This window comes from Martes martes (assembly GCF_963455335.1).
Source record: "Martes martes genome assembly, chromosome: 8".
NCBI classification, from domain to species: domain Eukaryota; kingdom Metazoa; phylum Chordata; class Mammalia; order Carnivora; family Mustelidae; genus Martes; species Martes martes.
The window spans coordinates 26837859-26862677 of NC_137895.1; the positions used below are offsets into that span (position 1 = coordinate 26837859).

Genomic DNA, 24819 nt, shown 5'->3' on the forward strand with positions numbered 1-24819 from the left:
CTCTCTCTCTCTCTGACAAATAAATAAATAAAATCTTAAAAAAAAAAGATTATCAATTATAAGATGGGTTCCAGAAAGGACATTATTTCAGTAGTGCAGAATAATTTTCTTCATCTACTTTCTTCTCCCTCACAATGTTCTAATCCTCTGACTTCTTCGTTTCTCAAACACACCAAGCCTAACCCAGGGCCTTTGTACTTGTTCTCTCTGAAATGTTCTTTCCCCGAAATTCGCATGGAATCGCTCCCTCACTTTGTTCAGGTCTTACACAGAGACGCCTCCCTTTTCTTATCAGTGACCATTTCTTTCTCCTGCTTTGTTTTTCATCTCAGCACCTACTACTACCAGACATGATAATGGTTTTTATTTGTCATTTGTTTCATGTCTCTCTCCCCTTGGAACATAAGCAGGGACTTTGTCTATAAAATCACTACTGTGTTCCCACTGCCTAAAGAAGCTTCTGGCCCCTAGTAGTAAAAATTATTGAATCAATGAATGAATGAATGAATTGAATGCATCTACAAGTAAGGAAACTGAAACGCTTCTACTCCCTTCTTTCTGGCCTGGGTGCCTTGAATCCTCATCTTCCCCACCTAGATGTGCTTCTCACCTTAAACTGTGGTTTCGCCTTTAAGACTCTGGTCTGTTACCAACGGGGACTTAGCTGTTTTAGAACTTCTCCTTAATCTCCTGGAGCCTGATATCACAACTATGGTACTCAGTAGACAGCATGTGAGGGACTCACCTACTTATGAAACATTCTTAAATGTTCCAGGCCTTGGGACAAATATAATTCAGCCCACTCTTAAGGGGATCTCTGTTTAGTGAGGGAGACGCTGCTGACCATTCATTCTAACAAAGGGTTAAAAGTCATGGAGAAGAGCACACACTGGTTTTGCAAACGGAAGGAAGCACCCCTCCAAACCGCCTTGGGAAGTCCAGAAAGGCATCACAGGAGAGGGGATCTTGATCAAGTCCCTTAACTTCTCTGGATTCTTGTTTTCCCATGAAAAATTCGGATTCCATGACCATTAGGTTTCCTTCTCATTCAAATCACCCTCCAAGCCCTGTTCCACGACCTCCCAAAGAGCAACTGACAGGTGTCATTAGACTCAAGCCTGGGCGGCTTAGGTATGTTTGATTTTCCAGAGAAGTTCACAAAGGTCAGGGCCTGGAATGATGATGTGGTAAGTGGAGCAGTCCGAAGAAATACCTGTTAGTAAATAACAAACACGGCTCCTGGCTTAGTCATGGAATTCTGAGAAGCACCAGCCCCCAGTGAACCAGTCTGGAGATTGGCAGTCACGGATGAGACTAACTTTAACCTAAGGCATGTGGCAACTCGGAATAACACAAACACTCACCACCACTGGGAGCCACAGGACGATCTCCATATGCGTTCCACATTGAAAGGCCAGGGTGCTCACCTGGCACATTCGAACGGCAACGGCCATGCCCCAGATAATGGAAACCAATGTAAAATCTTCAATTCCCCTGGATATGGTGGCTTAAATCTCTCTTCACCAATATATTGTAGCCCATACTCGATTTTATTCTTAAAACACTTAGTGGTTAAAAAAAAAATGCCAGTGTGCATGTGAATAAATAAAGTCAAAGTAGATTAAATAGGTTGTTCAGTACTTATAAACAAATCGTCCTTAGGAAAACAGTATAGGGTTTAATATGAACAAAGAAAACCTTTTAAATGGAAAAGGAGCTTGGAGGGTAAGTTACTTTTTAAATAGGTCCTTCAAATCACTTAAAGTGCTATTCCAACAAATGTGGCTGTAATATTTTCAAAGGTTATTTACAGTATTTGAACAGAAGCAAGTGATAAAGAGTCGAGGGGGAAAGTTAGTTTCCTTTGTTTTGGAAAATATAAATATATAAAGCCATCAGAATATATAAAGAAGATAATATATGAATAACCCATTTGGATATATTCCAGGAAGGTCAGATTTGTAACAATTAAGAAATTGTTACATTTCAGTATGTACCAATAATTCTAAAGTAAACACAAAAATGATTTATTTTTTATAAAATTTAAAAAAATCTATTTAAAAATAATTCTGTGAACATCATGCTGGGAAGTCCTGTCATTTTTCCCTTTGGCTTTTCCAGTGTTACTGAGAAGGCTTTTATTTCAAGTTCTCCTTTTTTCTTCCCTCCCATTTTTTAAAAATTTATTTAACACAAAGAGAGATCACAAGTAGGCAGAGAGGCAGGCGGGGGCATGTGGCGGCAGGCGGGGGCAGGCAGGGGCAGGCGAGGTGGGGGAAGAGGCCCCCTGCTGAGCAGAGAGCCCAAAGTGGGACTTGATCCCAGGACCCTGAAACTATGACCTGAGCTGAAGGCAGAGGCTTAACCCACTGAGCCACCCAGGTGCCCCTTCCCTCCCATTTTTAAAACCAATACTTAAAAGAGGCAAATTTGTCTCACAATGTCATCAGATAAATCCTTGTCTTTCATGACATAAAATTAGTAGCCCAAAGTCTACCATGCCTTCTGTTGTGCCACTAGCACCTAGTTTCCCCTGCCCCACACTCATTGCCAACCAGATTAGTTCTATTGTAATCTGTTGATTCCAGCCATTTAATAGACACAAAGATGGCATAATAATGATGATATAATAAATAGAGATGGTATGAATAAATAAATATCACTGATAACAACTGGGAAATCAGAAGACAGTTATGACAATGTCTCACACAAAGACAGTTGCTACAAAAGAATGAAACATTAATTCCTGCTCAAAAGAATGGATAATCTGTATAGCCCCATCTCTATTTAAGAAATAGATTACAGATTCAGAAAGCTTCACTGGTAAATTTTACCAAATGCTAAGAGATAACACCTATTCTTCACAAACTTTTCTCACAAAGTAGACATGGGCATTTCACAATTCCTTCCAGGAAGCCAGCATCTTTCTAGATACCAAAGAGAGAGAAGACAGAAAAGAAAACTATAGACTAATATCTCTCAAAAGCACAATCATCAAATATTAGCAAATTGAATCCAGAATATATAAAGAAGATAATATATGAATGACCCACTTGGATATATGCCAGGAAGGCCAGGCTGGTTCAATATTCAAAATCAGCCAGTAATTCACAATCTCAACAGACTAAAATAGTAAAATCATATAGTTATCTTAATATATTAAAAAAAAAGCATTTATAAAATTCAACATACATCCATCATAAAAAAAAATTTCAGCAATAGAAATTTCCTCCATTCCTTGAGAAAGGAATTTCCTCAATCTGACAAACTTTATCTACAAAAGAAAAACCCAGCTAACACCACTCATAATGGTGACAGATTAAATGCTTTCCCCCTGAGATTGGGAACAATACAGGAATGTCCATTTTTTTTTTTTTTAAGATTTTTTTATTTATTTATTTATTTCGCAGACAGAGATCACAAGCAGGCAGAGAGGCAGGCAGAGAGAGGAGGAAGCAGGCTCCCTGCTGAGGAGAGAGCCCGACGTGGGGCTCGATCCCAAGACTCTGGGATCATGACCTGAGCCGAAGGCCGAGGCTCCAACCCACTGAGCCACCCAGGTGCCCCAGGAATGTCCATTTTTAAAACTTCTTTTCACTATTGTGATGGAGATGCTGGCCTGTGCATTAAGACAAGAAAATAAATAAAAGTACATAGACTGTAAAGGAAGAAGTAAAAATGTCTTCGGTTGCAAACAGCATAATCATCTACATAGAAAATTCTAAGGGATCAAAAGTACAAATAGTTACTACAATAAATATGTGAGTTTAGCTAGGTTTCAGGATACAAGGTCAGTACAAAAAATAAATCGTTTTTCTATTCACTAGCAACAAACTACTGGAAATAAAAATGTTAGAAATATCATCTACAATAGGTTTAAAAGCATGCAATAATTAGAGATAAATGTAATCAAATATGTGCAAGAGTGGTACATGAAAAAGAAAAAAAAATTTTAAGATTTTATTTATTTATTTGTCAGAGAGAGAGAGAGAACAAGAGAGCGAGCACAAGCAAGGAGAACAGCAGGTAGAGGAAGAAGCAGGCTCCCTGCCGAGCAAGGAGCCCAGTGTAGGACTGGATCCTGAGACCCTGGGATCATGACCTGAGATGAAGGTGGATGCTTAACGACTGAGCCACCCAGGCATCCCGAAAAGTAAAATTTTTAATGCTGAGGGGCGCCTGGGTGGCTTAGTGGGTTAAAGCCTCTGCCTTCAGCTCAGGTCATGATCTCAGGGTCCTGGGATCGAGCCCCACATTGGGCTCTCTGCTCCGCGGGGAGCCTGCTTCCTCCTCTCTCTCTGCCTGCCTCTCTGCCTACTTGTGCTCTCTGTCTGTCAAATAAATAAATAAAATCTTTAAAAAAAATTTTTTTAATGCTGAAAAAAGTTAAGGAAAATTAAGCAAATGAAAAAAGAGGCCATGCTCATGGATGGGAAGGGTTGATATTGTGAAGCTGTCATTCTCCCTAAATTGATCTATAGCTACAACACAATCCTAAACAAAACCTCAACAACCTTTTTTGTTGTGTTGTAGAAATCAACAAACTGATTCTATAGGAAATGCAAAGGACCTAGAAATCATTTTTGAGAAAGAATAACAAAGGTAGAAGATTCACTCTGATTTGATGATTTCTTCTTCTTCTTCTTTTTTTTTTAAGATTTCATTTATTTATCTGAGAAAGAGAGAGAGAATGCACAAGCAGGGCGAGGAGCAGAGGGATACTCAGAAGCAGGCTCTCTGCTGAGCACAGAGCCCAATGCGAGGCTTAATCCCAGGACCCCGGGATCATGACTTGAGCTCAAGGCAGAGACTTAATTGACTGAGCCACCCAAGAGCCCCTTGAAGATTTATTCTAAAGCTATAGTAATCAAGACAGAGTAGTACTGACCTAAAGATGGTGATACAGATCAGGGAAACAGACTAGAGTCCAGAAATAGATCCACCAAAATATAGTCAACTGATTTTGAACAAGTAATTTGATGAAGAAAGGATAGTTTTTCAATGGTGCAGGAACAATTGGGACATCTGTACACCAGAAAAATGAACCTTGGCCCTTACTTCATACCGTACACACACATTAATTTTAAATGGATCATAGACCTAAATGAAAGAGACAAAATTATAAAGCTTCTGAGAAAATACTGGAGAAACTCTTATTACCTTGGGTCAGGCAAAGTTTTCTTTGATAGGACACAAACATCACAAAAGGTAAAAAAAAAAAAAAAGAAAAAGAAAAAATTGATGCATTAGGACTTCAACAAAATTTAAAAATTTCTGCTCTTCAAAAGATAATGTGAGTATTTCTCAACGAAGCTGTCTTAAAAAGATAATGTTAAGAAAATTTTTAGGGGTGCCTGCGTGGCTCAGTCAGTTAAGCATTTGCCTTCTGCTCTGGGATTTGGGGACAGGGCCCCACATTTGGCTCCCTGCTCAGTGGGGGCATCTGCTTCTCCCTCTGCCTGTTGCTTCCCCTGCTTGTGCTCATGAGCTCTCTCGCTCTCTCTCTCTCTTTTTCAAATAAATAAATAAGACCTTTAAAAAAAAGGAAAAAGAAAAATTTTTTAAACTACAGACTTGGAAAACTATTAGAAAATTCTGTATCTGATAGTAGACATTCTAGATACAAGAATACTCATAAAGAACCTTTACAACTCAAGAAGAAAATATAAAAATCCAACTAAAATGTGGTCAAAATATTTAAATAGACACTTTCATCACAGAATATATATAAACAACAAATTAGTTATTAAAAGATGCTAATTTGAATTTAGAGAAATCTAAATTAAAACATGATAAAATACCATTGTGCACTCACTAGAACGTCTAAAATTTAAAAGATTGACATTACCAAACACTGGCCGGCATACGAAGCAACTGAAACTCTCATATTGCTGGTGAGAAGGGGAAATGGCAAAACCACTTGAAAATAGCTTAGGGTTTCTTGTAAAATCAAACATACGCTGCTTCTGTTTAACAACAATATTACCCCCAGGTATTTATGCAAGAGAAATGATTTCATATGTTTACACAAAGGCCCGTACGTGAATGTTCATAACAATCTTAGTCATAATAGCTATAGACTGGAAACAACCCAAATGCTCAGCAACAGGTAAATAAGTTAAAAAATTGCACTACATCCAGACCATAGAATAATATTCAGCAATTTTTAAAAAATTGAAAAAAGAGCAAACTACCAACACATGCAACAATTTGAATTAGTCTCAAGAGCGACACGTTAAGTATGAGAAGCCAGGCACAAAAGGCTAAATATTACAGGATTCCATTTACATGATTTTTTGGAAATGGATTAGATGTTACCAGAAAATGGGAATGGATGAGGAGACTGACCACAAGAGAGCATGGGGAGACTTTTCGACTTGGTAGGAAGATTTTACATCTTGAACAAGGCAGCAATTACATGACTGTATATAACTGACAAAATTTATTGAACAATACACTCTAAAGGTGTAAATTTTATTTTATGTAAATTATTCCCCAATAACCCTGACTCCTAAAAAGGTAAAACTGAAGAATAACTAACTTGGAGAGGAACAAAAAAGGAGGAAATGCTGAAATCCGGACATTATTCAGTCTAAGAAATCAATGTACCTGGAAGATTCCATCATTGAATAACCTTCCTTTCCTCGAACCCACATTTTGGCACCAGTACAGCGCTCGCCCTAGAAAGACAAATAAGAAAGGTTAAGACTGATTTTTTTTATTAAATCCCTACTACTTAAAGGTCTTGAACACATACCCTCAACCCCCACCTTAATTCAAGTGATTCAAGAAAGAGAATAGTTCAGGGTCAGTGAAATTACAGATAAGAAAAGATACTGATTTACCTTTCGTACAAAAACAGATTTGTAGGTGCCTGGGTGGCTCAGGGGTTAAAGCCTCTGCTTTTGGCTCAGGTCATGACCCCAGGGTCCTGGGATCGAGCCCCACATCGGGCTCTCTGCTCAGCAGGGAGCCTGCTTCCCCCCCACCTCCGCCTGCCTCTCTGCCTACTTGTGATCTCTGTCTGTCAAATAAATAAATAAAATCTTAAAAAAAAAATAGCACTCTTACTAGATCTTAAATGCTATAACCACAAAAAAGAAATAATATTACAGGACAAGAGTGGTAATCATGTTGCAATATATAAATGTATGAAATCAACCTGTGGTTTACCCTAAACTTTTACAATGTTCTATGTCAATTATATCTCAATTTTTAAAAATAAAAATAAACAGATAAAAAACAAAAATACCACTCCTACATTCTTCCCATTGCAAGGACCTTTTCTTATCTGTCATTTCACTGGCCTCTTCATTCTTAAGGTCTCAGCTTAGTCATTGTTTCCTTTGGGAAGCCTTCGGTAACCACCCAAGCCTGGGGCCCCCTCTGAATGTTCCCGGGGCATCTCAGCTTCTGGGTAAGTAAACACCCACCACTTCATTGTAACTGCTTGTTTTCCCCACTAGTCTTATATTCCATAAACCGGAAGACCATATCTTATCTGTCTTATTCACTGTAGTAACTGTACTAGTAGTATCAGTAATAGCAGAATAGTAGTAATAAGAATATGGGCTAATGTTTATCAGAAGAATACCTGTTAATATATAAAGTACCTAAGGGTTTTGCTGTATTAACTGATTTTTAAAAATTTTTTGAAGTTTTTTTAAACTCATGTCTACACCTAACATGGGGCTCAAACCCATAACCCTGAGATCAAGAGTTACACGCTCCACCGACTAAGCCAGCCAGGTGCCCCTGATACAGGAACTCCATCTAGACTTCACAGTTACAGGTAGAGCCTATTATTCAACGTAGGTCCTATTGCTATCACATTTCACTGATGAGGAAGCTAAAATATAGAGAACCAAGGGACTCGGTTGAGGTCGACATTCTTTTTTTTTTTTTTTTTTTAAGATTTTATTTATTTATTTGACAGACAGAGAGCACAAGTAGGCAGAGAGGCAGGCAGAGAGAGAGGAGGAAGCAGGCTCCCCGCGGAGCAGAGAGCCCAATGTGGGGCTCGATCCCAGGACCCTGAGATCATGACCTGAGCCGAAGGCAGAGGCTTTAACCCACTGAGCCACCCAGGCGCCCCTGAGGTTGACATTCTAAGAAGAGTGTTGATAAACAACAACAGCCTTTTACTGTTGTTCACTGCTCCCTAGTTCCTAGCATAGGGCCTAGCAGAGAAAAGATGTTCCCTAAATGTTTGCAGAATTGATTTGAGGTGAGGAGGTTGTAGTTGAGCTGGCAGCTTCTATCTGGCAGAGAGGAGAGGGCAGGCCTGGCAATCTTGCAAACACCGTGTACCTACACCAGGCTTATGTGCAGGGACACAATGGTGAAAACACTCTCCAGCAAAGCCATCCCAATGCCTGAATGGGCTCCAGCCTCTCAGAGCAGCTCCAGAAAGATTTCTAGGCATGATTCATTTTATTTCCAGGAGCCATGCTCTAGACACAGCCCTAGAATCCCCCTTCCTGACTGATCTCACCCTGTGTTGACAGGTGACCTCGTAGTCCTCCTACTTCCCCCCTAAAATGACTCCATACCCCCATCTCACCCCTTCTTTCAGGTGCTCTCTTGAGTGCATGTTATGTGACTTTCCTGGACTGCTGCTGAGGAGAGGACACACCACTGTGACAGCGGTGCCCCAGATGGGGGCTGTTTCTCTGCATGGGAGTGTCTCTTGTGTCTTGTGCTTCTGGAAGCCATAATCTGATCTTGATGAAAGAAAGTGGCATGTTTCCACTCACTCCTGTTGGAACAGGACAGAGGGGTGGTGAGAATTGGATGTCCTATTTGTCCTTCTCTGAATAAATAACTCTGGGAGTCCAAACCCCACTCCTTTGCTGAGTGGCCATAAGCACGTTACTTAACTCTCTGAGTCTCAGTGTCTTTGCTTCTGACGTAGGAATAATTCTCCCACGTAAGAATATTGTGGGGAGGTGAATAAGATGGTACGTGTGATGGTGATAATACAATTTATAAATAATACAACACCATTTATTTCTTCATATATTGTAAAGCTTAAGCCCAAAAGTCATAGCACCTGACAAAGAGTAGGTGCTCAATAAATGGTTATGTTTTTGTTTTTGTCTCAGTTTCCTATAAACGATGGTAGTCTCAACCCCCAAACCAAAACTTCATTTTAAACTTCATTTTGAGCTTTATTTTTCATCCTAGAAGCCCTCCAGATGTTCTCCCTCAGACACTCCCAGGTGTTCCATTTAAATAGCCACCATGTCGATTCTGCCCTAAGTACTTTTCCATTGCATCACTGTGATGGCTGATCTTATATATCGATGTGACTGGGCAGAGAAACACCCAGATACCGGAGAAAACATTCTTCCTTGGTGTGTCTGTGAGGGTATTTCCCGAAGAGATGAGTGTGGGTAGACCAAGTGAAGGAGATCACCGTCCTCCTCCCCCATGTGGGTGGGCATTGTCTAATCTGTTGAGGGCCCAAATAGAACAAAAAAGCAGAGGAAGGAAGAAATTGTTCTCTGCCTCAGCTAGGATGTCTATCTTCCGCCTTCAGGCATCACACTCCTCATTCTCCACTCATCCTGGGACTTAGGACCATCACATATCCCAACACCTTTCCTTAGGCCTTTGGACTTGGACTGAATTAAACCATTGGCTTTCCTGGTTCTCCAGCTTATAGACAGTAGAGGATGAGACTTCCCAGCCTCCATAATCCTATCAACATATACACACACACACACACACACACACACACACACACACATATGTGTATATAACACATATATATACATATACATATATACATATATATACACATATACATACATATATATATGTGTGTGTGTGTGTGTATATATCTTCTGTGGGTATTGTTTCTCTGGAGAATCCTGGCTAATAAAATCACCTACGTCTTACTGGAATCTTCAGGCAGGAGCTCCTAGGATGATTGTTTCAAGGAATCTCTTGTATTTTGGGAGAGGGGGGGAGAACTACTGTCTGAACGACAGCCTCCTGATGTCAGTGGATCAGTTCCTATCTCCTGGGAACTTCCGCCAACAGTTTCCTATCTTCCTTGGAATGCAACTTTGTAATCAGTGCTGTGTATCCTGTCCAGATCCCCTTTCCCCAGCAGGTCTAACCAGCCCATGACTTCGGCAAAGATTGGCTGCTACAGGCTTACTGCTGTACCCTTCCCTGCACAGTTGCCATTGACCCATGGGAGCCACCTTGCCCAGAAATATGTGGGAGGTTAGTCTCCCTCCGAGCAGCCCATAGCCGATGGCTAGCTGATATGGGACATAAAGGTTCATTCCTCTTACCTCAAGCTGGAACAACTTTGTGAGACTGCGTAGCATGTTCTGACTCCACTTCTGACACCAAATATAGGGTTTTTCCCAACACCTACCCATTTTCCAACACCAACTGGGTGTCCACAGTTCAATTCAATTCTAATACTATCTACGCCTGGACTTAGTTAGCATGAGATCCTACAAGTTAAAGGGCTCAGTCCCACAGGACTGCCTCCACTTCAGATGCCAGCACCAAGCGGGGCCCCCAGGTGACCAGCACTTCTGCCTAATGGGCTACAGATTCAGGAGGTCCCCATGATGCTCCCCCCCACCTGGGTTCAGTAATTTACTAGAACAATTCGCAGAACTTGAGAAAGGGCTCCACTTACTATTCTAGATTATTATAGAAAATACGAATCAAAAGCGAGATGAAGAGGCACAGAGGGTAAGAAGTGAAATGATCCCAAGAGCGGGAGCCTCTCGGCCAAGGGGCATGCCCCCCTTCCGGCACGGAGATGTGCTTCCCACCCCGTAAGCTCGTCCAACACCATGGTCCAGGGGTTCTGCGGAGGTTTTATTCTGTCCGCACGGTTGATTCAATCACTGGTCACTGGGGACCGACCTCCATCTCCCGCCCTTGTGCCTTCCCAGGCAGTGGGGGAGCAGGGCAGAAAATTCTAAGCCTCTCATCGTGTGGCGGCCTTTTCTGTTGACCAGCTCCCAACCTGAAGCTAGCTAGGCCCCCACAGGGCTCATCTCATTGGCAGACAAAAGATAATCATTTCTAAAGGTCCCAGGAGAGCTGTACCAGGTGTACACTTTGACTGTATCACAGGAAACAAGCGTCCTTGTGAGATCCTGGCTCTAACCCAGGACACGCCTGGAGTTTTCCACGCCTCATAGGTACTCGTGTGCCCTTGGTGTGAACTTTGGTGCTCCTTAGGATCGAATCTGGATTTAATTCATCCCGGCCTTCCTGTAACACCTTCACCATGCCTTACACACCAGCTGTTGTCAGAAAATGTTGTGGAAGGACTATTTCGTATTTTGAAATCGCTTACACAGCTGGGCAGAACTGTGAAGTGGCTGACTTCTTTTCTCTAATTTCCTTTCTGCACCTCCACCCCCAAAACTGGGTGCATGAACGGCGCGATTCTCTGGCATGAGGACGAGGGCAAAGGGCTTCTATACGTGGCTGGCGAACAGGCAGGTGCGGCTGTCCCTCCAGCAGGTTCCGTCGGGGGCCAGAGAAACACAGCAGCTCGGTGCCTCGAGTGGTTCCATTCTTTCCGGCTTTTCTGCCCGATCAAGTTAAATAGTCCCTAAGAGTAAATAAATGTGGCAAAGATAAAACAAATATTTTTTTCCAATGGGATTGGTTCGTTCCTTGTGGGTTCAGATGAGGGAGAACCAGAATGTTTTGATTAAAGCAGCTGTTGCCATGAAATGATTTGCTCGTTTACTAGTGGGCTGTCTTACTTCTTGTCATTATCTCCCAAAGTGGGAATTCTTGGTATTATTGAGTGGACAGCTCGGAATAGGAAAATGACAAGGTTCCTTAACCTAATGTTCCGACCATGTTACAAAGTGTAAAAACACTGACTCCAAGGCAAATCCAAGGCTATGTGATCACAGAGCAGGGCAAAAAGAGAGGCACGCAGGCTCTCTGTGTCCTGTGTATGAGTCTTTCCTGATTGTGTGTTTCCGACAACTTAGTCTTCCACTTTCCTTTCTTTTTATATATCATATGTGCATCTCCCCCAGAGGCTACCATGACTTGGCTTCCCGTAGGAGGAGACGCGGTGTTGCTCCGGTGATTCCCACAGTATGGTTGGCCATGGTTCAGCCTAAAAGGTCTTCATGGTCCCATGAGGAGCCACGGACTGGATGGTGATGGTGGTTTCATTATTCACCATCCAGAGCGATGGGGACCCTGGATGGCTGCAAACGCTGATGTTGACAGAAAACATTTATTGGATCTGCCGGGCATTGTTCTAGGACTTTTGGTGTATTAACTGATTAATGCCTCATCACAACTCTGTGAGGGAGGTAACTTTAACATCATCATCTTACACACGAAAAAACTGGGCCTGGTAGATGTTAAATAACTTGCCCAAGCAGAGAAGTTCTAGGTGACAGAGCCAACTTGGACCCCACATATTGTGGCTCTAGACCCAAGGGTTACAAATCACTACACATACTGCCTAGTAGTGTTAGTCCTAATAGCAACCAATCACATTTGAGTCTTAATCGTAGGCCAGCCACAATGCTTAGTCTAATGTATTAACATCAATCCTCATAAAATCTTGATCAGATAGGTGCCTTTTTACTGAGGCACAGAGAGGTTAAGTAACTCGCCCAGGGTTACCCAACCAGGAAGTGAAGGAACCAGGTTTCATCTGCTCTGGTCTATTTGTTTGCCTGCCTGGCCTTAATTCCCCCATGCCATGAGGCCTGTTCCTGGTTTCTCATGATTAGGATATAGACCCTTCTGGAGTGTTATTCTACCTGCTACCGGAAACCTCCCCTTCTCACTCTTGGATCACATATTCTGGGGGAGTCCCACTCAACAACCCTGGCTCAAAGGATGGGTTTGGGGCTTCACTGGAATTCCTGGAAAAAAGGGGTCCCCCTCATCCCCCAAATTGCTGATTGCAGCTCATCTGCCCTGAAAATGGCAGGGCCACTCCCTGAGCTCTCGGAGCCCTTTCTGTAGGGGCTGTTCGAGATTCCAATGATCCTCCCTGCTGCCGGGAGGTAGCTGCTGGGCTCACCTTCACCAGAACGCGGGATGAGCGGTCCTAAAAAACGAGGTCTCTTCTTCCTGCTGCTTCGTCAGGGAGCTACTCTCTGGAACTTAGAATCTCCAAAACACAGATCTCTTTCATGCCACCCGGCTTAGCCCTGCTCAGTACTTTGTTTAGTCTTTGCTGGCTTGATTTGAGCATCAGGATTGAACACCAATGTTCAGCACTTTGACTCCTCTCTAGCCTCTTCTTTGTCATCCTCAGCATCCTGAAAGTTTAAAAAAAAAAAAAAATGCAGGAAAATCTCTGTTTGCTACGATCCACCCGAAGGGCTTGTTATTAGTTGGGCTTCTGCTGCGTGAATGTTATCTAACAATGACTTCAAAATCTCTGTGGCATATCGGAAGCATTTCTTTTTCTTCCTCCCAGGTCTGTTGGGCTGCTGGGACAGCTCTGTGTTGGGCCACAGATTGGGATCGGGTCCACTCCACATTTCTCTCATTTTCCTTGGACCAGAAGGTGCCCGGGACAGTTCTCCTCATGGTGGAGGGCCAGACAAGAGGCCAAGCCAAACTAGAGGAGCACGTTTAAAGTCTCTGCTCAGCTCATGTCCATTCATGTATTCCACTGGCCAAAAGCAAGTCATATGCCAAGTCCGACACCGGTGAATGGGGGACATATACTCTGATCCCTCCAGTGGGGGGCACTGTAGAGCAACATGGAAAGACTGGATGCATTCCAAGGGAGGGGGGAGAATTGGACTAATCCAATCCTATCACTGACACCCTCCATTTTGATAGAGAAAAGTACATAAAAAGGTCATTTCAAGGATTTCTGCAAAAATTTTCTGAAAGCTTTTTCCAGAAGTTACCAGGATTAGTAAGATTTCTTTCTAAATTTATGGTCCCTGAGAGCAAGGATTAGTGCTCAGAATGGCGACCCTTAGACCTATAGATTCCAAGATGATCCCAAATCCAATTATAATAACCATGTTCTTTCATTCATTCAACAATGTTTATCGGGTCCTGTTACAGTTCTAGGTTTTAGAGGTAAATCCGTGAACTAACCAGCACTGCCTTCATTGTGTTTACACGGTGCCATACTTCCTGTTATTTGCCCACAGGGCAGATGACTTGCATGTACAGCTGTTAAGGGGAAATCAGACGCAGACACAGGACAGGTAACAGAGTGTGCCATCGATAACATGGGGTGGGGAGCTACACGCAAATCCCAGCCGTCAGCAGCAACTCCACGCAACCCAATCTCTCCTTTCAAGGAAACAAATCAGAATGCAAGAGAGTAAGAGCGATACTGTCGGAGAGCTCATCTTAAACCCTCTCTGCATTGTAAAGATAATAAATCTTTCACAACTTGGCTACTTTAGATATTGCTCTCGTCTCTACAGCGACAAAAAGACAGAGATCCACTTCAGAAAGGTTTTCAACCGTAAAGACTGAAGTCAAAGAGCAAATCGAGTTTCTGGTTAATATCTCCCAGGGGCTCTGCAAGTATTGCAAGAAATGCCACTCTGGGACAGCTCCAGCGGAACCCCAGCCCCATCCTTCGAGAGAGCTGCTTCCTCTGCTGCTGCTCAGAGGAGTGGAAAGATGTCAGATGGTTGATCTGCTTGAAAGACTGGAACAGGTGTAGTTCATCCTTAAGCAGCAGGGATCCTGCCCTGGGAGGGAACCAGCCCTTTTCTCATGGGCTCGCTTTACAAAGATGTGTGCCCTTGGGCCCAAGACCCTGACTCACCTCCCCCCCACCAAACCAGACTCTGTTTCCAAGCAAGCCCAGCTGGAGTAAGCATGTTAACACCATGCGCAGATGTCTCCCTGAGACACAAGGCACGGCCGGCTCTGTCACACTTGTTCCCCCAGGCTCCGGACACGTAGTTCTCAGACCTTGGCGGGCATCAGGACCACCTGGAGGGCTTCTTAACCACAGACGTGAGGGCTCCACACTAGAGTTTGGGACTCATTAGGGCTGGGGTGGGTCCTCAAATTTCACTTCTCTAGTAAGTTCCCAGACCCTGGATGCTGCCAGTCTGGGTACCAGCCTTTGAGAAGTACTGCTTTAGGGCATTGCCTCTGGCCCTGAAAGGCCACCTGAGCAGGGCTGTCCTCAGAGCTGAGAATGTTCCCAAACAGACCCTAGTTCTCCCGCTTCTGACCTGCCCGACTTCAACTTCCCTCAATTCCCATTCACTCCTCAACTCCCTCTGCTAGTCCCCGTGCCCCCACACTCCACAGAAAGTGTTCTTGCCAAAGTGGGAAAATGATACGCCTGCTGCCAAATTTCACAGACAGGGGACATCACGCTTGGGCGTCTCACTGGTTGCGTCACAAGTCAGCGCATCCAAATTGAACCCAGCACCTTCCTCCCCACAGTATTCGTCTGGTGTTTGACCCGCTCCGATGCCTCGGTTCCCTTCCTTCTGATGAGCATTCCTCTTCGTCACAGCAGCTGCCCCTCCCAGTTAGCACAGTTCGGCTGTGACTTCCAAGTCAACCCTCCTGACACCTTGATTTGGGACTTCTGGCCTCCACAACTGTGACACAACACATTTCTGTTGTTTGAAGCACTCCTCCCTCTCCCCTCAGCTTGTGGTAATTTGTTATAGCAGCCATAGGAAACTAATACATCCTGCTTCCATTCTAACAGGGCGATGGGGGGTGACGGGGGACCCCTGCTTAGGAGATTTCACCTAAGACAGTAGGAAATTTTAAAACTTTCTCGGGGCAGGTCTGGTCTTGAAAAATAGTCCATTCGCCAGCCTATCCAATATGAAGATAGTCGCCATTTTGGCACAGATTCTTAAGCAGGACTATCTGTCTCTTAGACTAGTCCTATTTATCTGGTACCTTGAAGTTGCAGGGCATTCTCTCTCTGGTAGATAGGAGACAGGCTTTCTTTGTGGAATAAATTAAGAAAAATTTCTAGTTTCACTGAACATCTCCTTTCCCAGAAAGTTTAAGATAAATTTTCTTTGTAATTTCTGATGGTAAGTACAGATAACAAATTTCCTTACCAGCTTTTGTAACCTCAATGCTGTCACAGAACTTCCATTGCTGTGGGAAATGGTTCTGCTACGTGGCTGTGATGACATCAGCCTCTATGAGGGAGAGAAGAGAAACAACAGGAAATTTGGCTGTTAACTGATAGATGAAGGAGGAACTGGTTTTTAAGTAAGTTCCCTTAACTAAGCAGCATTCTCAATTACTTGGCTTTATTTATTCAACCTATTTGTTTCCGTTAAATCTCTTGAAGTATAAGTCCCTGGTCAGAAAATCAGGGCATAGACTGCAGAACCCATCACTTTGGGGCCCTAGGTCATACCTCATGTCAGGCATGAGCAGAGGGGCTAAGAAAGACCCAGGCACAGGGCAAGGAGATAATTTTTTTTAAGATTTAATTAATTAATTTATTTTTCAGAGAGAGAGAGAGAGAGCACAAGCAAGGGGGAGCCACAGAAGCAGAGGGAGAAGCAGGCTCCCCACCGAGCAAGGAGCCCCATGTGGGACTCAATCCTGAGCCGATGACCTGAGCCACAGGCAGACATTCAACCAACTGAGCCACCCAGGAGACAAGGAGATAATTGGAAGGAAGGAAGGAAAAGAGAGAGAGAGAAAGAAAGAAAAGACAGAGAAAGAGAGAGGGAGGGAGAGAGGATGAAAAGAAGGAAAGAAGGAAGAAAAGAGAAGAGAAAAGAAATACAGGCGGCTAATGAACAGTTGAGTGGGGCGACTTCACTAGTTATATCAGTCAGAGTTTGCCAGAAAAACAAAATCAGTAGGATATGTACATATTTAGGAATTGGAATTTTATTTTAAGGCATTGGCTCATGTGGGTACAGGCGGTCTAAAACATGCAGGGCAGGACAGCAGGCTCGAGCCCCAGGGAAAAGGTGACCAGAGTCTTTTCTCTGAAGGCTGTCAACTGATTGGATGAGGCCCACCCACATTCACTATCATGAAGGATAGTCAGCTTTACTCAAAATCTATTGATTTAAATGTTGATCTTCTCTACAATATGCATTCACAGCAACATCTAGACTGCTGTTTGACAGCCTATGCTGGGCAGCATAGGCTAGCCAAGTTGACACATAAAACTAACCATTACCTTAATAACAAAAAAGCAATATAATTGACAATAAGCTATTTGTCACACAGCAGGTATCCAGAGATTGGAAAGAACTACACCCTTTGTTGAGAGAGAACAAAATACCCGCACACCATTGTTGGAGGCACGACACCAAAACTTTTCTGTAGGGCAGTTTGGTTGTATTAAAGTGTCAAATGTGCATCCCCTTTGACCCCACAATCCCACTTCTAGGAGTTAATATTCAAACAAGTACAAAGTGCTAGTAGGTATGTGTAGATGGGCCAGCAATGTTACATATAATGATAAAAAACTGGAAGCGGCTTCAATGTCCACCGATTGTGAGCAGGTTAAGTAAATTATAGAACATCTGTATAATGTACACCCTAGACTTAAGAAAGAGTGAGGAGATTCTATATTCCTGACATGAAATGATCTTCATAGTATGATGTTGCATAAAAAACCAGGTTTCAGAACATCACATAGAGTTTGATTTCATTTACATGCAATTAAGTTAATTGGTATATTTCCTAGAAAAGACATTTACCAAAATTTTAATTGTGGTTATCTCTGGGTGGTGGAATTTCAGGTTCTTTTTGTTACCTTTATTGAGGGCTTATTATGGGTCAGGCATTCTTTTTAAGCATTTTACATGGATTCAATTCAGTTAATAACCTGTATTATTTGCATTTTTTTTAAAGCAAAAGCATGTATCATTTTTCCCCCCAAACTACAAAGCGGTTTTTAAAAATAGTCCTTCTGTTCTCCTACATGAGAGGGAGCCCTTGTTTCCTAAAGCTCCACAATTCTTGGAACAACTGAGAGTCTGAAACTGCTGTATGCAGATCCTACCAAGCGTTATTATTGGGAATCTCTCCGTTTTGCAAAAAATTAACTTTCTCTCATTGCTGTTGGAGTGTTTTGCTGGTTTGTTTTCATGGCCCCTCTCTTGTTTATTATGGATTGAGTGAGTAACATGTTCCCTTTTAGCCCTCCTTCTTACTTCTAACCCTCTCCCATAGTCAGCCCTTCTGTACTTAATTTGCGTCCTTTTCTTTCTGCGTGTCCTTCTAAAATATGCATTGTTTAGGGTTGCTTGGGTGGCTCAGTTGGTTAAGCGACAGCCTTCAGCGCAGGTCATGATCCTGGAGTTCCAGAAATGTCCCGAATCCCACGTCAGGCTCCCTGCTCAGCGTGGGGAGTCTGCTTCTCCCTCTGACCCTTCCCCTTCTCGTGTTCTCTCATCCTCTCTCAAATAAATAAGTAAAATCTTTAAAAAATTGATAAAGTAAAATATGCATTGTTTAATATGCTTGTATTTTTAATTTACCCAAATGCCCAAATGGTCTGGTTTTATTTCTCATTCCTGGGTCCTCCACCCCCCACATCCTTCTTCCCATCCAGCACCAGTACTCAATGCTCTCACTGTTTCTGCTGTTGCTGCCTCAGGGATTTCCCGAGCTGCAAGTGTCCTTCATCAACCCTCCGTCAACCACTCACCCCCAATCCTGTGGCTGGCCCCAGCACTTAGGCTTCACCTAACAGTCAACCCTGGTTTGTTTTGTTTTTTTCATGTGCATGGCCCTCTCCACTGAGAAACTTGGTACAACTTCACTCATTTGTCAGCCTGGAGGGAACTGCAAATCTAGCAATGAGCATCCAGTCCAGAGCATTCAAGACATCTGGACAAGGCACTATCTCCCAGCTCTCCTACCTCCAAGTTACCCCCCTACCCTCCTAAGTCACTTTCTCTTCTCCACTGGGTTGAAACAGCCTTGCTTTCCAATTTGTGCTAATGCTTACATCTGGAGGCCTGAGCCTCAGCCCGAAGACTCCTTTAGGTCTCTTCCAGAAGCTCTAACGTGTCCTGCGCCATGTCCCTGCCTGAGAGTTCAATATTTGCAAAAATAAGAATGTAGGGGCACCTGTGTGGCTCAGTGGGTTAAAGCCTCTGCCTTCGGCTCGGGTCATGATCCCAGGGTTCTGGGATAGAGCCCCACATCGGGCTCTCTGCGCAGTGGGGAGCCTGCTTCCTCCTCTCTCTCTGCCTGCCTCTCTGCCTACTCTCTCTGTGTCAAATAAATAAAATCTTTAAAAAAAAAAAAAGTATGTGATGAGTCCCCACTGTGGCCTTTCTATAATTTCTGCCTTCTACTCATCCCTTTAGCTATCTTTAACTTTAGTCTGATTTAATCTGCAGAAAAATGCTAGGGGTGAGGCACGGTCAGAGGAGGATTTATCCCAAAGTTAATGAAGCTTGAGTTTCAAGGCCCCTAACTTGTAAAGGCCCTAGAAGCAGTCCTAATAATGTGTTCACATGGGGCATGTGTTTTGATAAATTTGCAGAATTTTTTTAAAAATTGCAGAATTAAGGTATTTTAACCATAATCAGTTAAGACCTCTGTCTTTGCTCTCTGGTTTTCCTTTCTTCACAATCTCTCTCCTGTCAGAGAGCTTCGGAGAGGGGCCTTGGACATTATGGGATCTAGCTAAAGGAAACGTTGGGTTGGGGATACACATAGTAAGGTTTGGTGGATGTATTCAAACGTTTCTTAAGCACCGTTGTGTCTCCTTCTTACAGTATTTATATCCTAAAATTGCATTCTTTTTTTTTTAGATTTTATTTATTTATTTCAGACAGAGAGAGAGACAGAGAATGAGCGCAAGCACGAGCAGAGGGAGAGGCAGAGGGAGGAGCAAACTCCCTGCTGACCATGGAGCCCAAACTGAGGCTCCTCCTGGGACCCTGGGATCATGACCTGAGCTGAAGGCAGACACTTAACCAACTAAGCCACCTAGGTGTCCCCAAATCATATTCTTTTCTTAAAGAGGGGTTCTAAAATTATAATGCTTTCTTCCACTTCCCAGAGCTGAGTCTTCCCACACAGTGAAGCCCAGTGTAATACCCTTCAGCTCATGTACCCCTGAGGGTGACCTTGGTTGTTGACGATGGTTTTGTCCTGATCTTAGTTTTGAAACATTCCTGTTGTAGGTAGACCCCTAATTTCCACTTAAAAAGTACAGCCCTTGGCTCATAGCATGGCTTCCAACACACATATCTTTTTTTGGTTTTCCTTCTGGGGCCTCTCCCCATCATCGCCCTACACACACACACACACACACACACACACACACATGCACTTTTATATCTGCCGCGTTTGAATCTCCTATTTAAGCATCACAAGCTGGAGCGCAGAATGGCAGTGAGCCAGTTTAAAAACTGAGCTAAAATGTACAAGGCAAACACTTTCAAGAATGCCTACAGCTGCCAGTCTTAACCTTAGCGGGCAAGCGTAGGAAATAGGCTTACGCGGCAGGCACTCTGTCTAGGTCTTTGGAATCAAGGCGGTTTAATGAGGTAAAAATATTTCCACCTCTTCACCTAACAAAACGGTAAAAGGATGAAACTCTTAAATTAGAAAAGTTCCTCAAACTAACATCTCAGCAAAATTTTTGGCACACAGAAGTAGTGCTCAAGAACTATTAAGTTAACGGAATCTCATTTTTAGAGGAAAGCACCTCCAGTATGGCAAATGGACTCCATTTCCACTTAAAATGTCTTGGAAGAAAGGCTTTTCCATTGGCCTATATTTAAGATCAAGTTTTTTTGTGTGTTTTCTTTCTTCCTTTTTTTTTTTTTTTTTAGGGGAGAGAACTGTTTTTATCTCCTTTTTCTCCCTCTACAATGCCTTTCCAGAAGTGTTAACCCTACCTATAGTTTTAAAAAATGTTAACCTTCATTTCTCTGGCAGTAATCCATTCGTGTGTTGATTGAACAAATATTTATTGAGTACCTACAATATTTCAGGCCTTATTCTAGGTACTTTTATTTATTTATTTTTTAAAAGGTTTTATTGATTTGACAGAGAGAGACTCAGAGAGAGAGGGAACACAAGCAGGGAGAGTGGGAGAGGGAGAAGCAGGCTCTCTGCCGAGCAGGGAGCCCAGTGCGGGGCTCCATCCCAGGACCCTGGGATCATGACCTGAGCCGAAGGCAGCCCCTTAACAACTGAGCCACCCAGGTGCCCCTAGGTACTCCGGTACTCCTTTCTTTAGGGGAATTTTCCTATGTTATTAAATCTCTTTGCAAACATGATTTAATATCATAAAATTTTATAATAAGCAGGGCCCAGAGTTAATTTAGCCATTCTCTTTTTGTTAAACATTTAGATCATCCTTAATATCTCCCTATTATAAGTAATGCAGTGATGATCTTCTTTGTAATAGATGCCTGTCCATATCTATGATTAATTCTACAGGACAGATATCTACAAGTGTAATTACTACATCAAAGGGTATGAACACTTAAGTTTCTTGATAAATACTTCTGGCAGGCTTTCCAAAGCATATTATCACCTCTTACTTCCCCAGTTCCTCTTCAACTGAGGAATCACCCACTACTATTTAAAGACAGGAGAGCATAATCCATTCCTTCTATAGAGGCTTGCTGATTCTTAAAATAATTTTACTTCCAGATGGCAATAAAAGTAATCAGGCTGTTTTCTTGAACACCTCTAGTCCTTTCTGTACCACACTCATTTTTTTTAAAGATTTTTTATTTTTATTTTTTTATCTAACACAGAGAAAGGGATCACAAGTAGGCAAAGAGGCAGGCAGAAAGAGAGGGGGAAGCAGGCTCCCCACTAGGCAGAGAGCCTGATACAGGACTCGATCCCAGGACCCTGAGATCATGACCTGAGCTGAAGGCAGAGGCTTAACCCACTGAGCCACCCAGGCGCCCCCACATTCATTTTTTAAGGATCACACTTCCACATTCTTTTTGCAAAGGAAAAAACACTTAAAGAATAGAGAGTAGCCATATACTCGTCTGTTCATTAGTATCCCTCCAGACAGAGAAGAGGTCAATCTGGGGAGGAAATCATCCATGAGAAATACAGAATCATGCAAAGGTATGTAAGAATATAGTAATCATCTTCATTACTGTTCATATTAGGGTTTGGGGTGGGGGAGGGACAATGTGTAGCTAAACACATCCCTGGATAGCTTCGCTCACAATAACAGAACAGTGGGGTAAGTGAGCCTTCCTAGCTCATCAGCATCTCTGCTCTGGCAAATCAAATGATAAAAATACCTCACAGAGGTTCTTTTCAACGTAGAAGTAAATTTCATTGCATAGCACTCGGTCCTTTAGTATTTTCTGGAATAAGTTCATTCCCTCTCAAGAAAAATTTCTGCTTTCCAAGAGAACCAGTGCCACCCTGAGAATGTCCCCAGCACATGGTGCTCGAGGAGATAACACTAGGGGGAAAAACAGAACCAGGAGCAAGTCCCCTTTGGTCTAGTTTGAGGTAGAATATCTGCTAACTGCATTGTCTTGTTGTCTTATTTGTATCAGAAGCCCCTCTGAGCAGGAATTTTGTTTTTAAAATGGTCTGCTTAGGACAAGAGGTATGAAGATTGAAATTCAAGCTTTTCTCTTTCCTGGAAGCCAGGCTGCCTAAAGGGAACTGACTGCCTGGGATTTTCCCCCCGACTCAGTCCAGGTTGTAGCAAAACCCCCAACGAGGGCAGACTTTCTTCCCCGGCTGACCAAAAGGCGTTTTGCCAAAGAGGAGAACAGAATCTGTGGTGGGTGAAGAATGACCACCATTCCTTCACCCATCAACAAGGTACTGAATGTTTAGTACATGCTAGAAACTAGGCTGGGGGGACACTGTGCAAGTAAAATGGGCACATAACCTGCCCTCGTGGAGTTTGCTCCTGAGTGAGGAGAAACACTAAACAAATGATCACGCCCATAAATATAAAACCATAGTCTTGGTAAGTGCCAGGGCATCAAGAACACAGACCATGAATGCGTACGATACGGAATGAGCTTAATGGGGATGGCAGGCAGTTGTGGGTCGGACTGTGTTTCTGTCAGAGGGAAAAGCATGAACAGAGGGACTGAAGTTCAGAGAGTGAGGAGAAGGGGGCGTGTGCAGACTCCAGAGATGTGATCAGGGCCATGCAGGGCGTTCGATCTTCATCCTAAATGGGTCTTTAGGTTGTCGAAGCCCATATTTCTTGACAATTCCACTCTTAAGTACTTGCCCAAGAGAAATAAAAACTTATGACCTCAAAAGACCTGGATATTTATAGCAGCCTTAAAACAGTCTAAAACTGGAAACGATCCCAACGCCCATCAACAAAAGACTGGATGAAGAGGTTGTGGCAATATTCATACTTAATGTAAAGGAATAAACACAACACCATGGAACACTCTCAAGAAACTTCCATTGAGGGGGCGCCTGGGCGGGTCAGCCAGTTAAGCATCGGCTTTCACCTCAGGTCATGATCCCAGGGTCCCGGGATTGAGTCCCTGAGTTGGGCTCCCTGCTCAGCGAGGACCCTGCTTCTCCCTCTCTCCCCTCCTCATGCCCTCTCTCTCTCTCTCTCAAATAAATAAATAAAATCTTAAAAAAAAAAAAAACTTACATTAAGTAAAAATAAGCACAAAAAAGTCCACACTTTGTGATTATATTTGTATCAAATCCAAAGCCAAGCAAAACTAATCCATGGTGATAAAAATCAAAAAGCAGTTGCGTCGAGGTGTGGAGGCAGGGAGGGGCCAATGACTAGGAAAAGGGAGCAAGGGAACTTTCTGAGGTTAAAAGATCTGAAAAAGAAATGTTTTGTATCTTGTTTGGGGTGGTGACTTCCCAGGCATATTTAATTACCGAAACTCCTCAAACTGTACTGAACATCTGTGCATTGTGTTATTTGTATAATATATATCAAAGTTGGGTATTTTTTTTTTTTAAGTACAATACATACTATAAAGTGTTTTAAGCACAGCAATGACATGGGATTTGTCATGTGTCAAGAGCCCCCTGGCTGTGGTCTGGAGAAGGATAAGAAGGGGCCAGTATACTCCTGAACATCAGTGCATACCAGCCCCTCATCAGCCTTTAAGTACAATTCAGACCTCCCCTTGTTGACATCCCCCAGGAACTGTGCAAAGCAGTTGTCAATGGACCACAAATGAAATTCAGCTGGAGGAAAAAAAAAAAAGCTGGGAAACTGGGCTAAGAGTACTAAGGAAACCACAGACAAAGGAAATAGGTCCAATTCTATTACATAGGTTCTTTCAAGACAGGATTAAAGTAATTGTGCTTGTTTTAATTATTTCAAATCAGTTAAAATGTTTTCTTAGGTTCTCCTCCCCACGTCTACAATTATTCTTCTGAGATTAAGAAATGGAGCAGGCTGGGGACGCCTGGGTGACTCAGTGGGTTAAAGCCTCTGCTTTCGGCTCGGGTCATGGTCCCAGGTCCTGGGATCGAGCCCCGCATCGGGCTCTCTGCTCGGCAGGGAGCCTGCTTCCTCCCTCCCTCTCTGCCTACCTCTCTGCCTATTTGTGATCTCTGTCTGTCAAATGAATGAGTGGAATCTTTAAAAAAAAAAAAAGAAGAAGAAGAAGAAGAAAGAAATGGTGTAGGCTGGAACTGGTTGATGCAATAGGCAGGCAAAAATTATCTTTTATCTATAGTTAGAATGAACAGAATTAAAATGAGATGAGAATTAGGTTATGTCTCCACAAGAACATGGGCAATATTAAGCAATGGAAGAGGGTTTGGGGGCAGGACTGGGTTGTCACATCATGTGTGCTGGAATCCTGAGGCACCAATACAAAGTCAGAGGGGCACCTGCTTGATGAAGGTTTAAAAGAATGACAAAATCTAATCATTTCA

At 42.9% G+C, this 24819-nt stretch overlaps 1 protein-coding gene across 3 annotated transcripts in view; it reads right to left on the reverse strand.

The window, feature by feature from the left end:
- Nucleotides 1-3405: 3405 nt before the first annotated feature.
- MRPL42 (mitochondrial ribosomal protein L42) overlaps nucleotides 3406-24819 on the reverse strand; it is a 74869-nt gene continuing 53455 nt past the window's right edge. Inside the window, exons 6-9 of one of the 3 annotated variants that reach the window (XR_013967283.1) lie at nucleotides 16056-16139; nucleotides 13052-13292; nucleotides 6610-6680; nucleotides 3406-3619 (exon numbers count right to left, since the gene is read on the reverse strand). The gene's annotated coding sequence lies outside the window, so the exon portion shown is untranslated. Of the gene's footprint in view, nucleotides 3620-6416; nucleotides 6681-13051; nucleotides 13293-16055; nucleotides 16140-24819 lie in introns of those variants that run through there. The other 2 variants (XR_013967282.1, XR_013967284.1) reach the window with 2 other exon arrangements.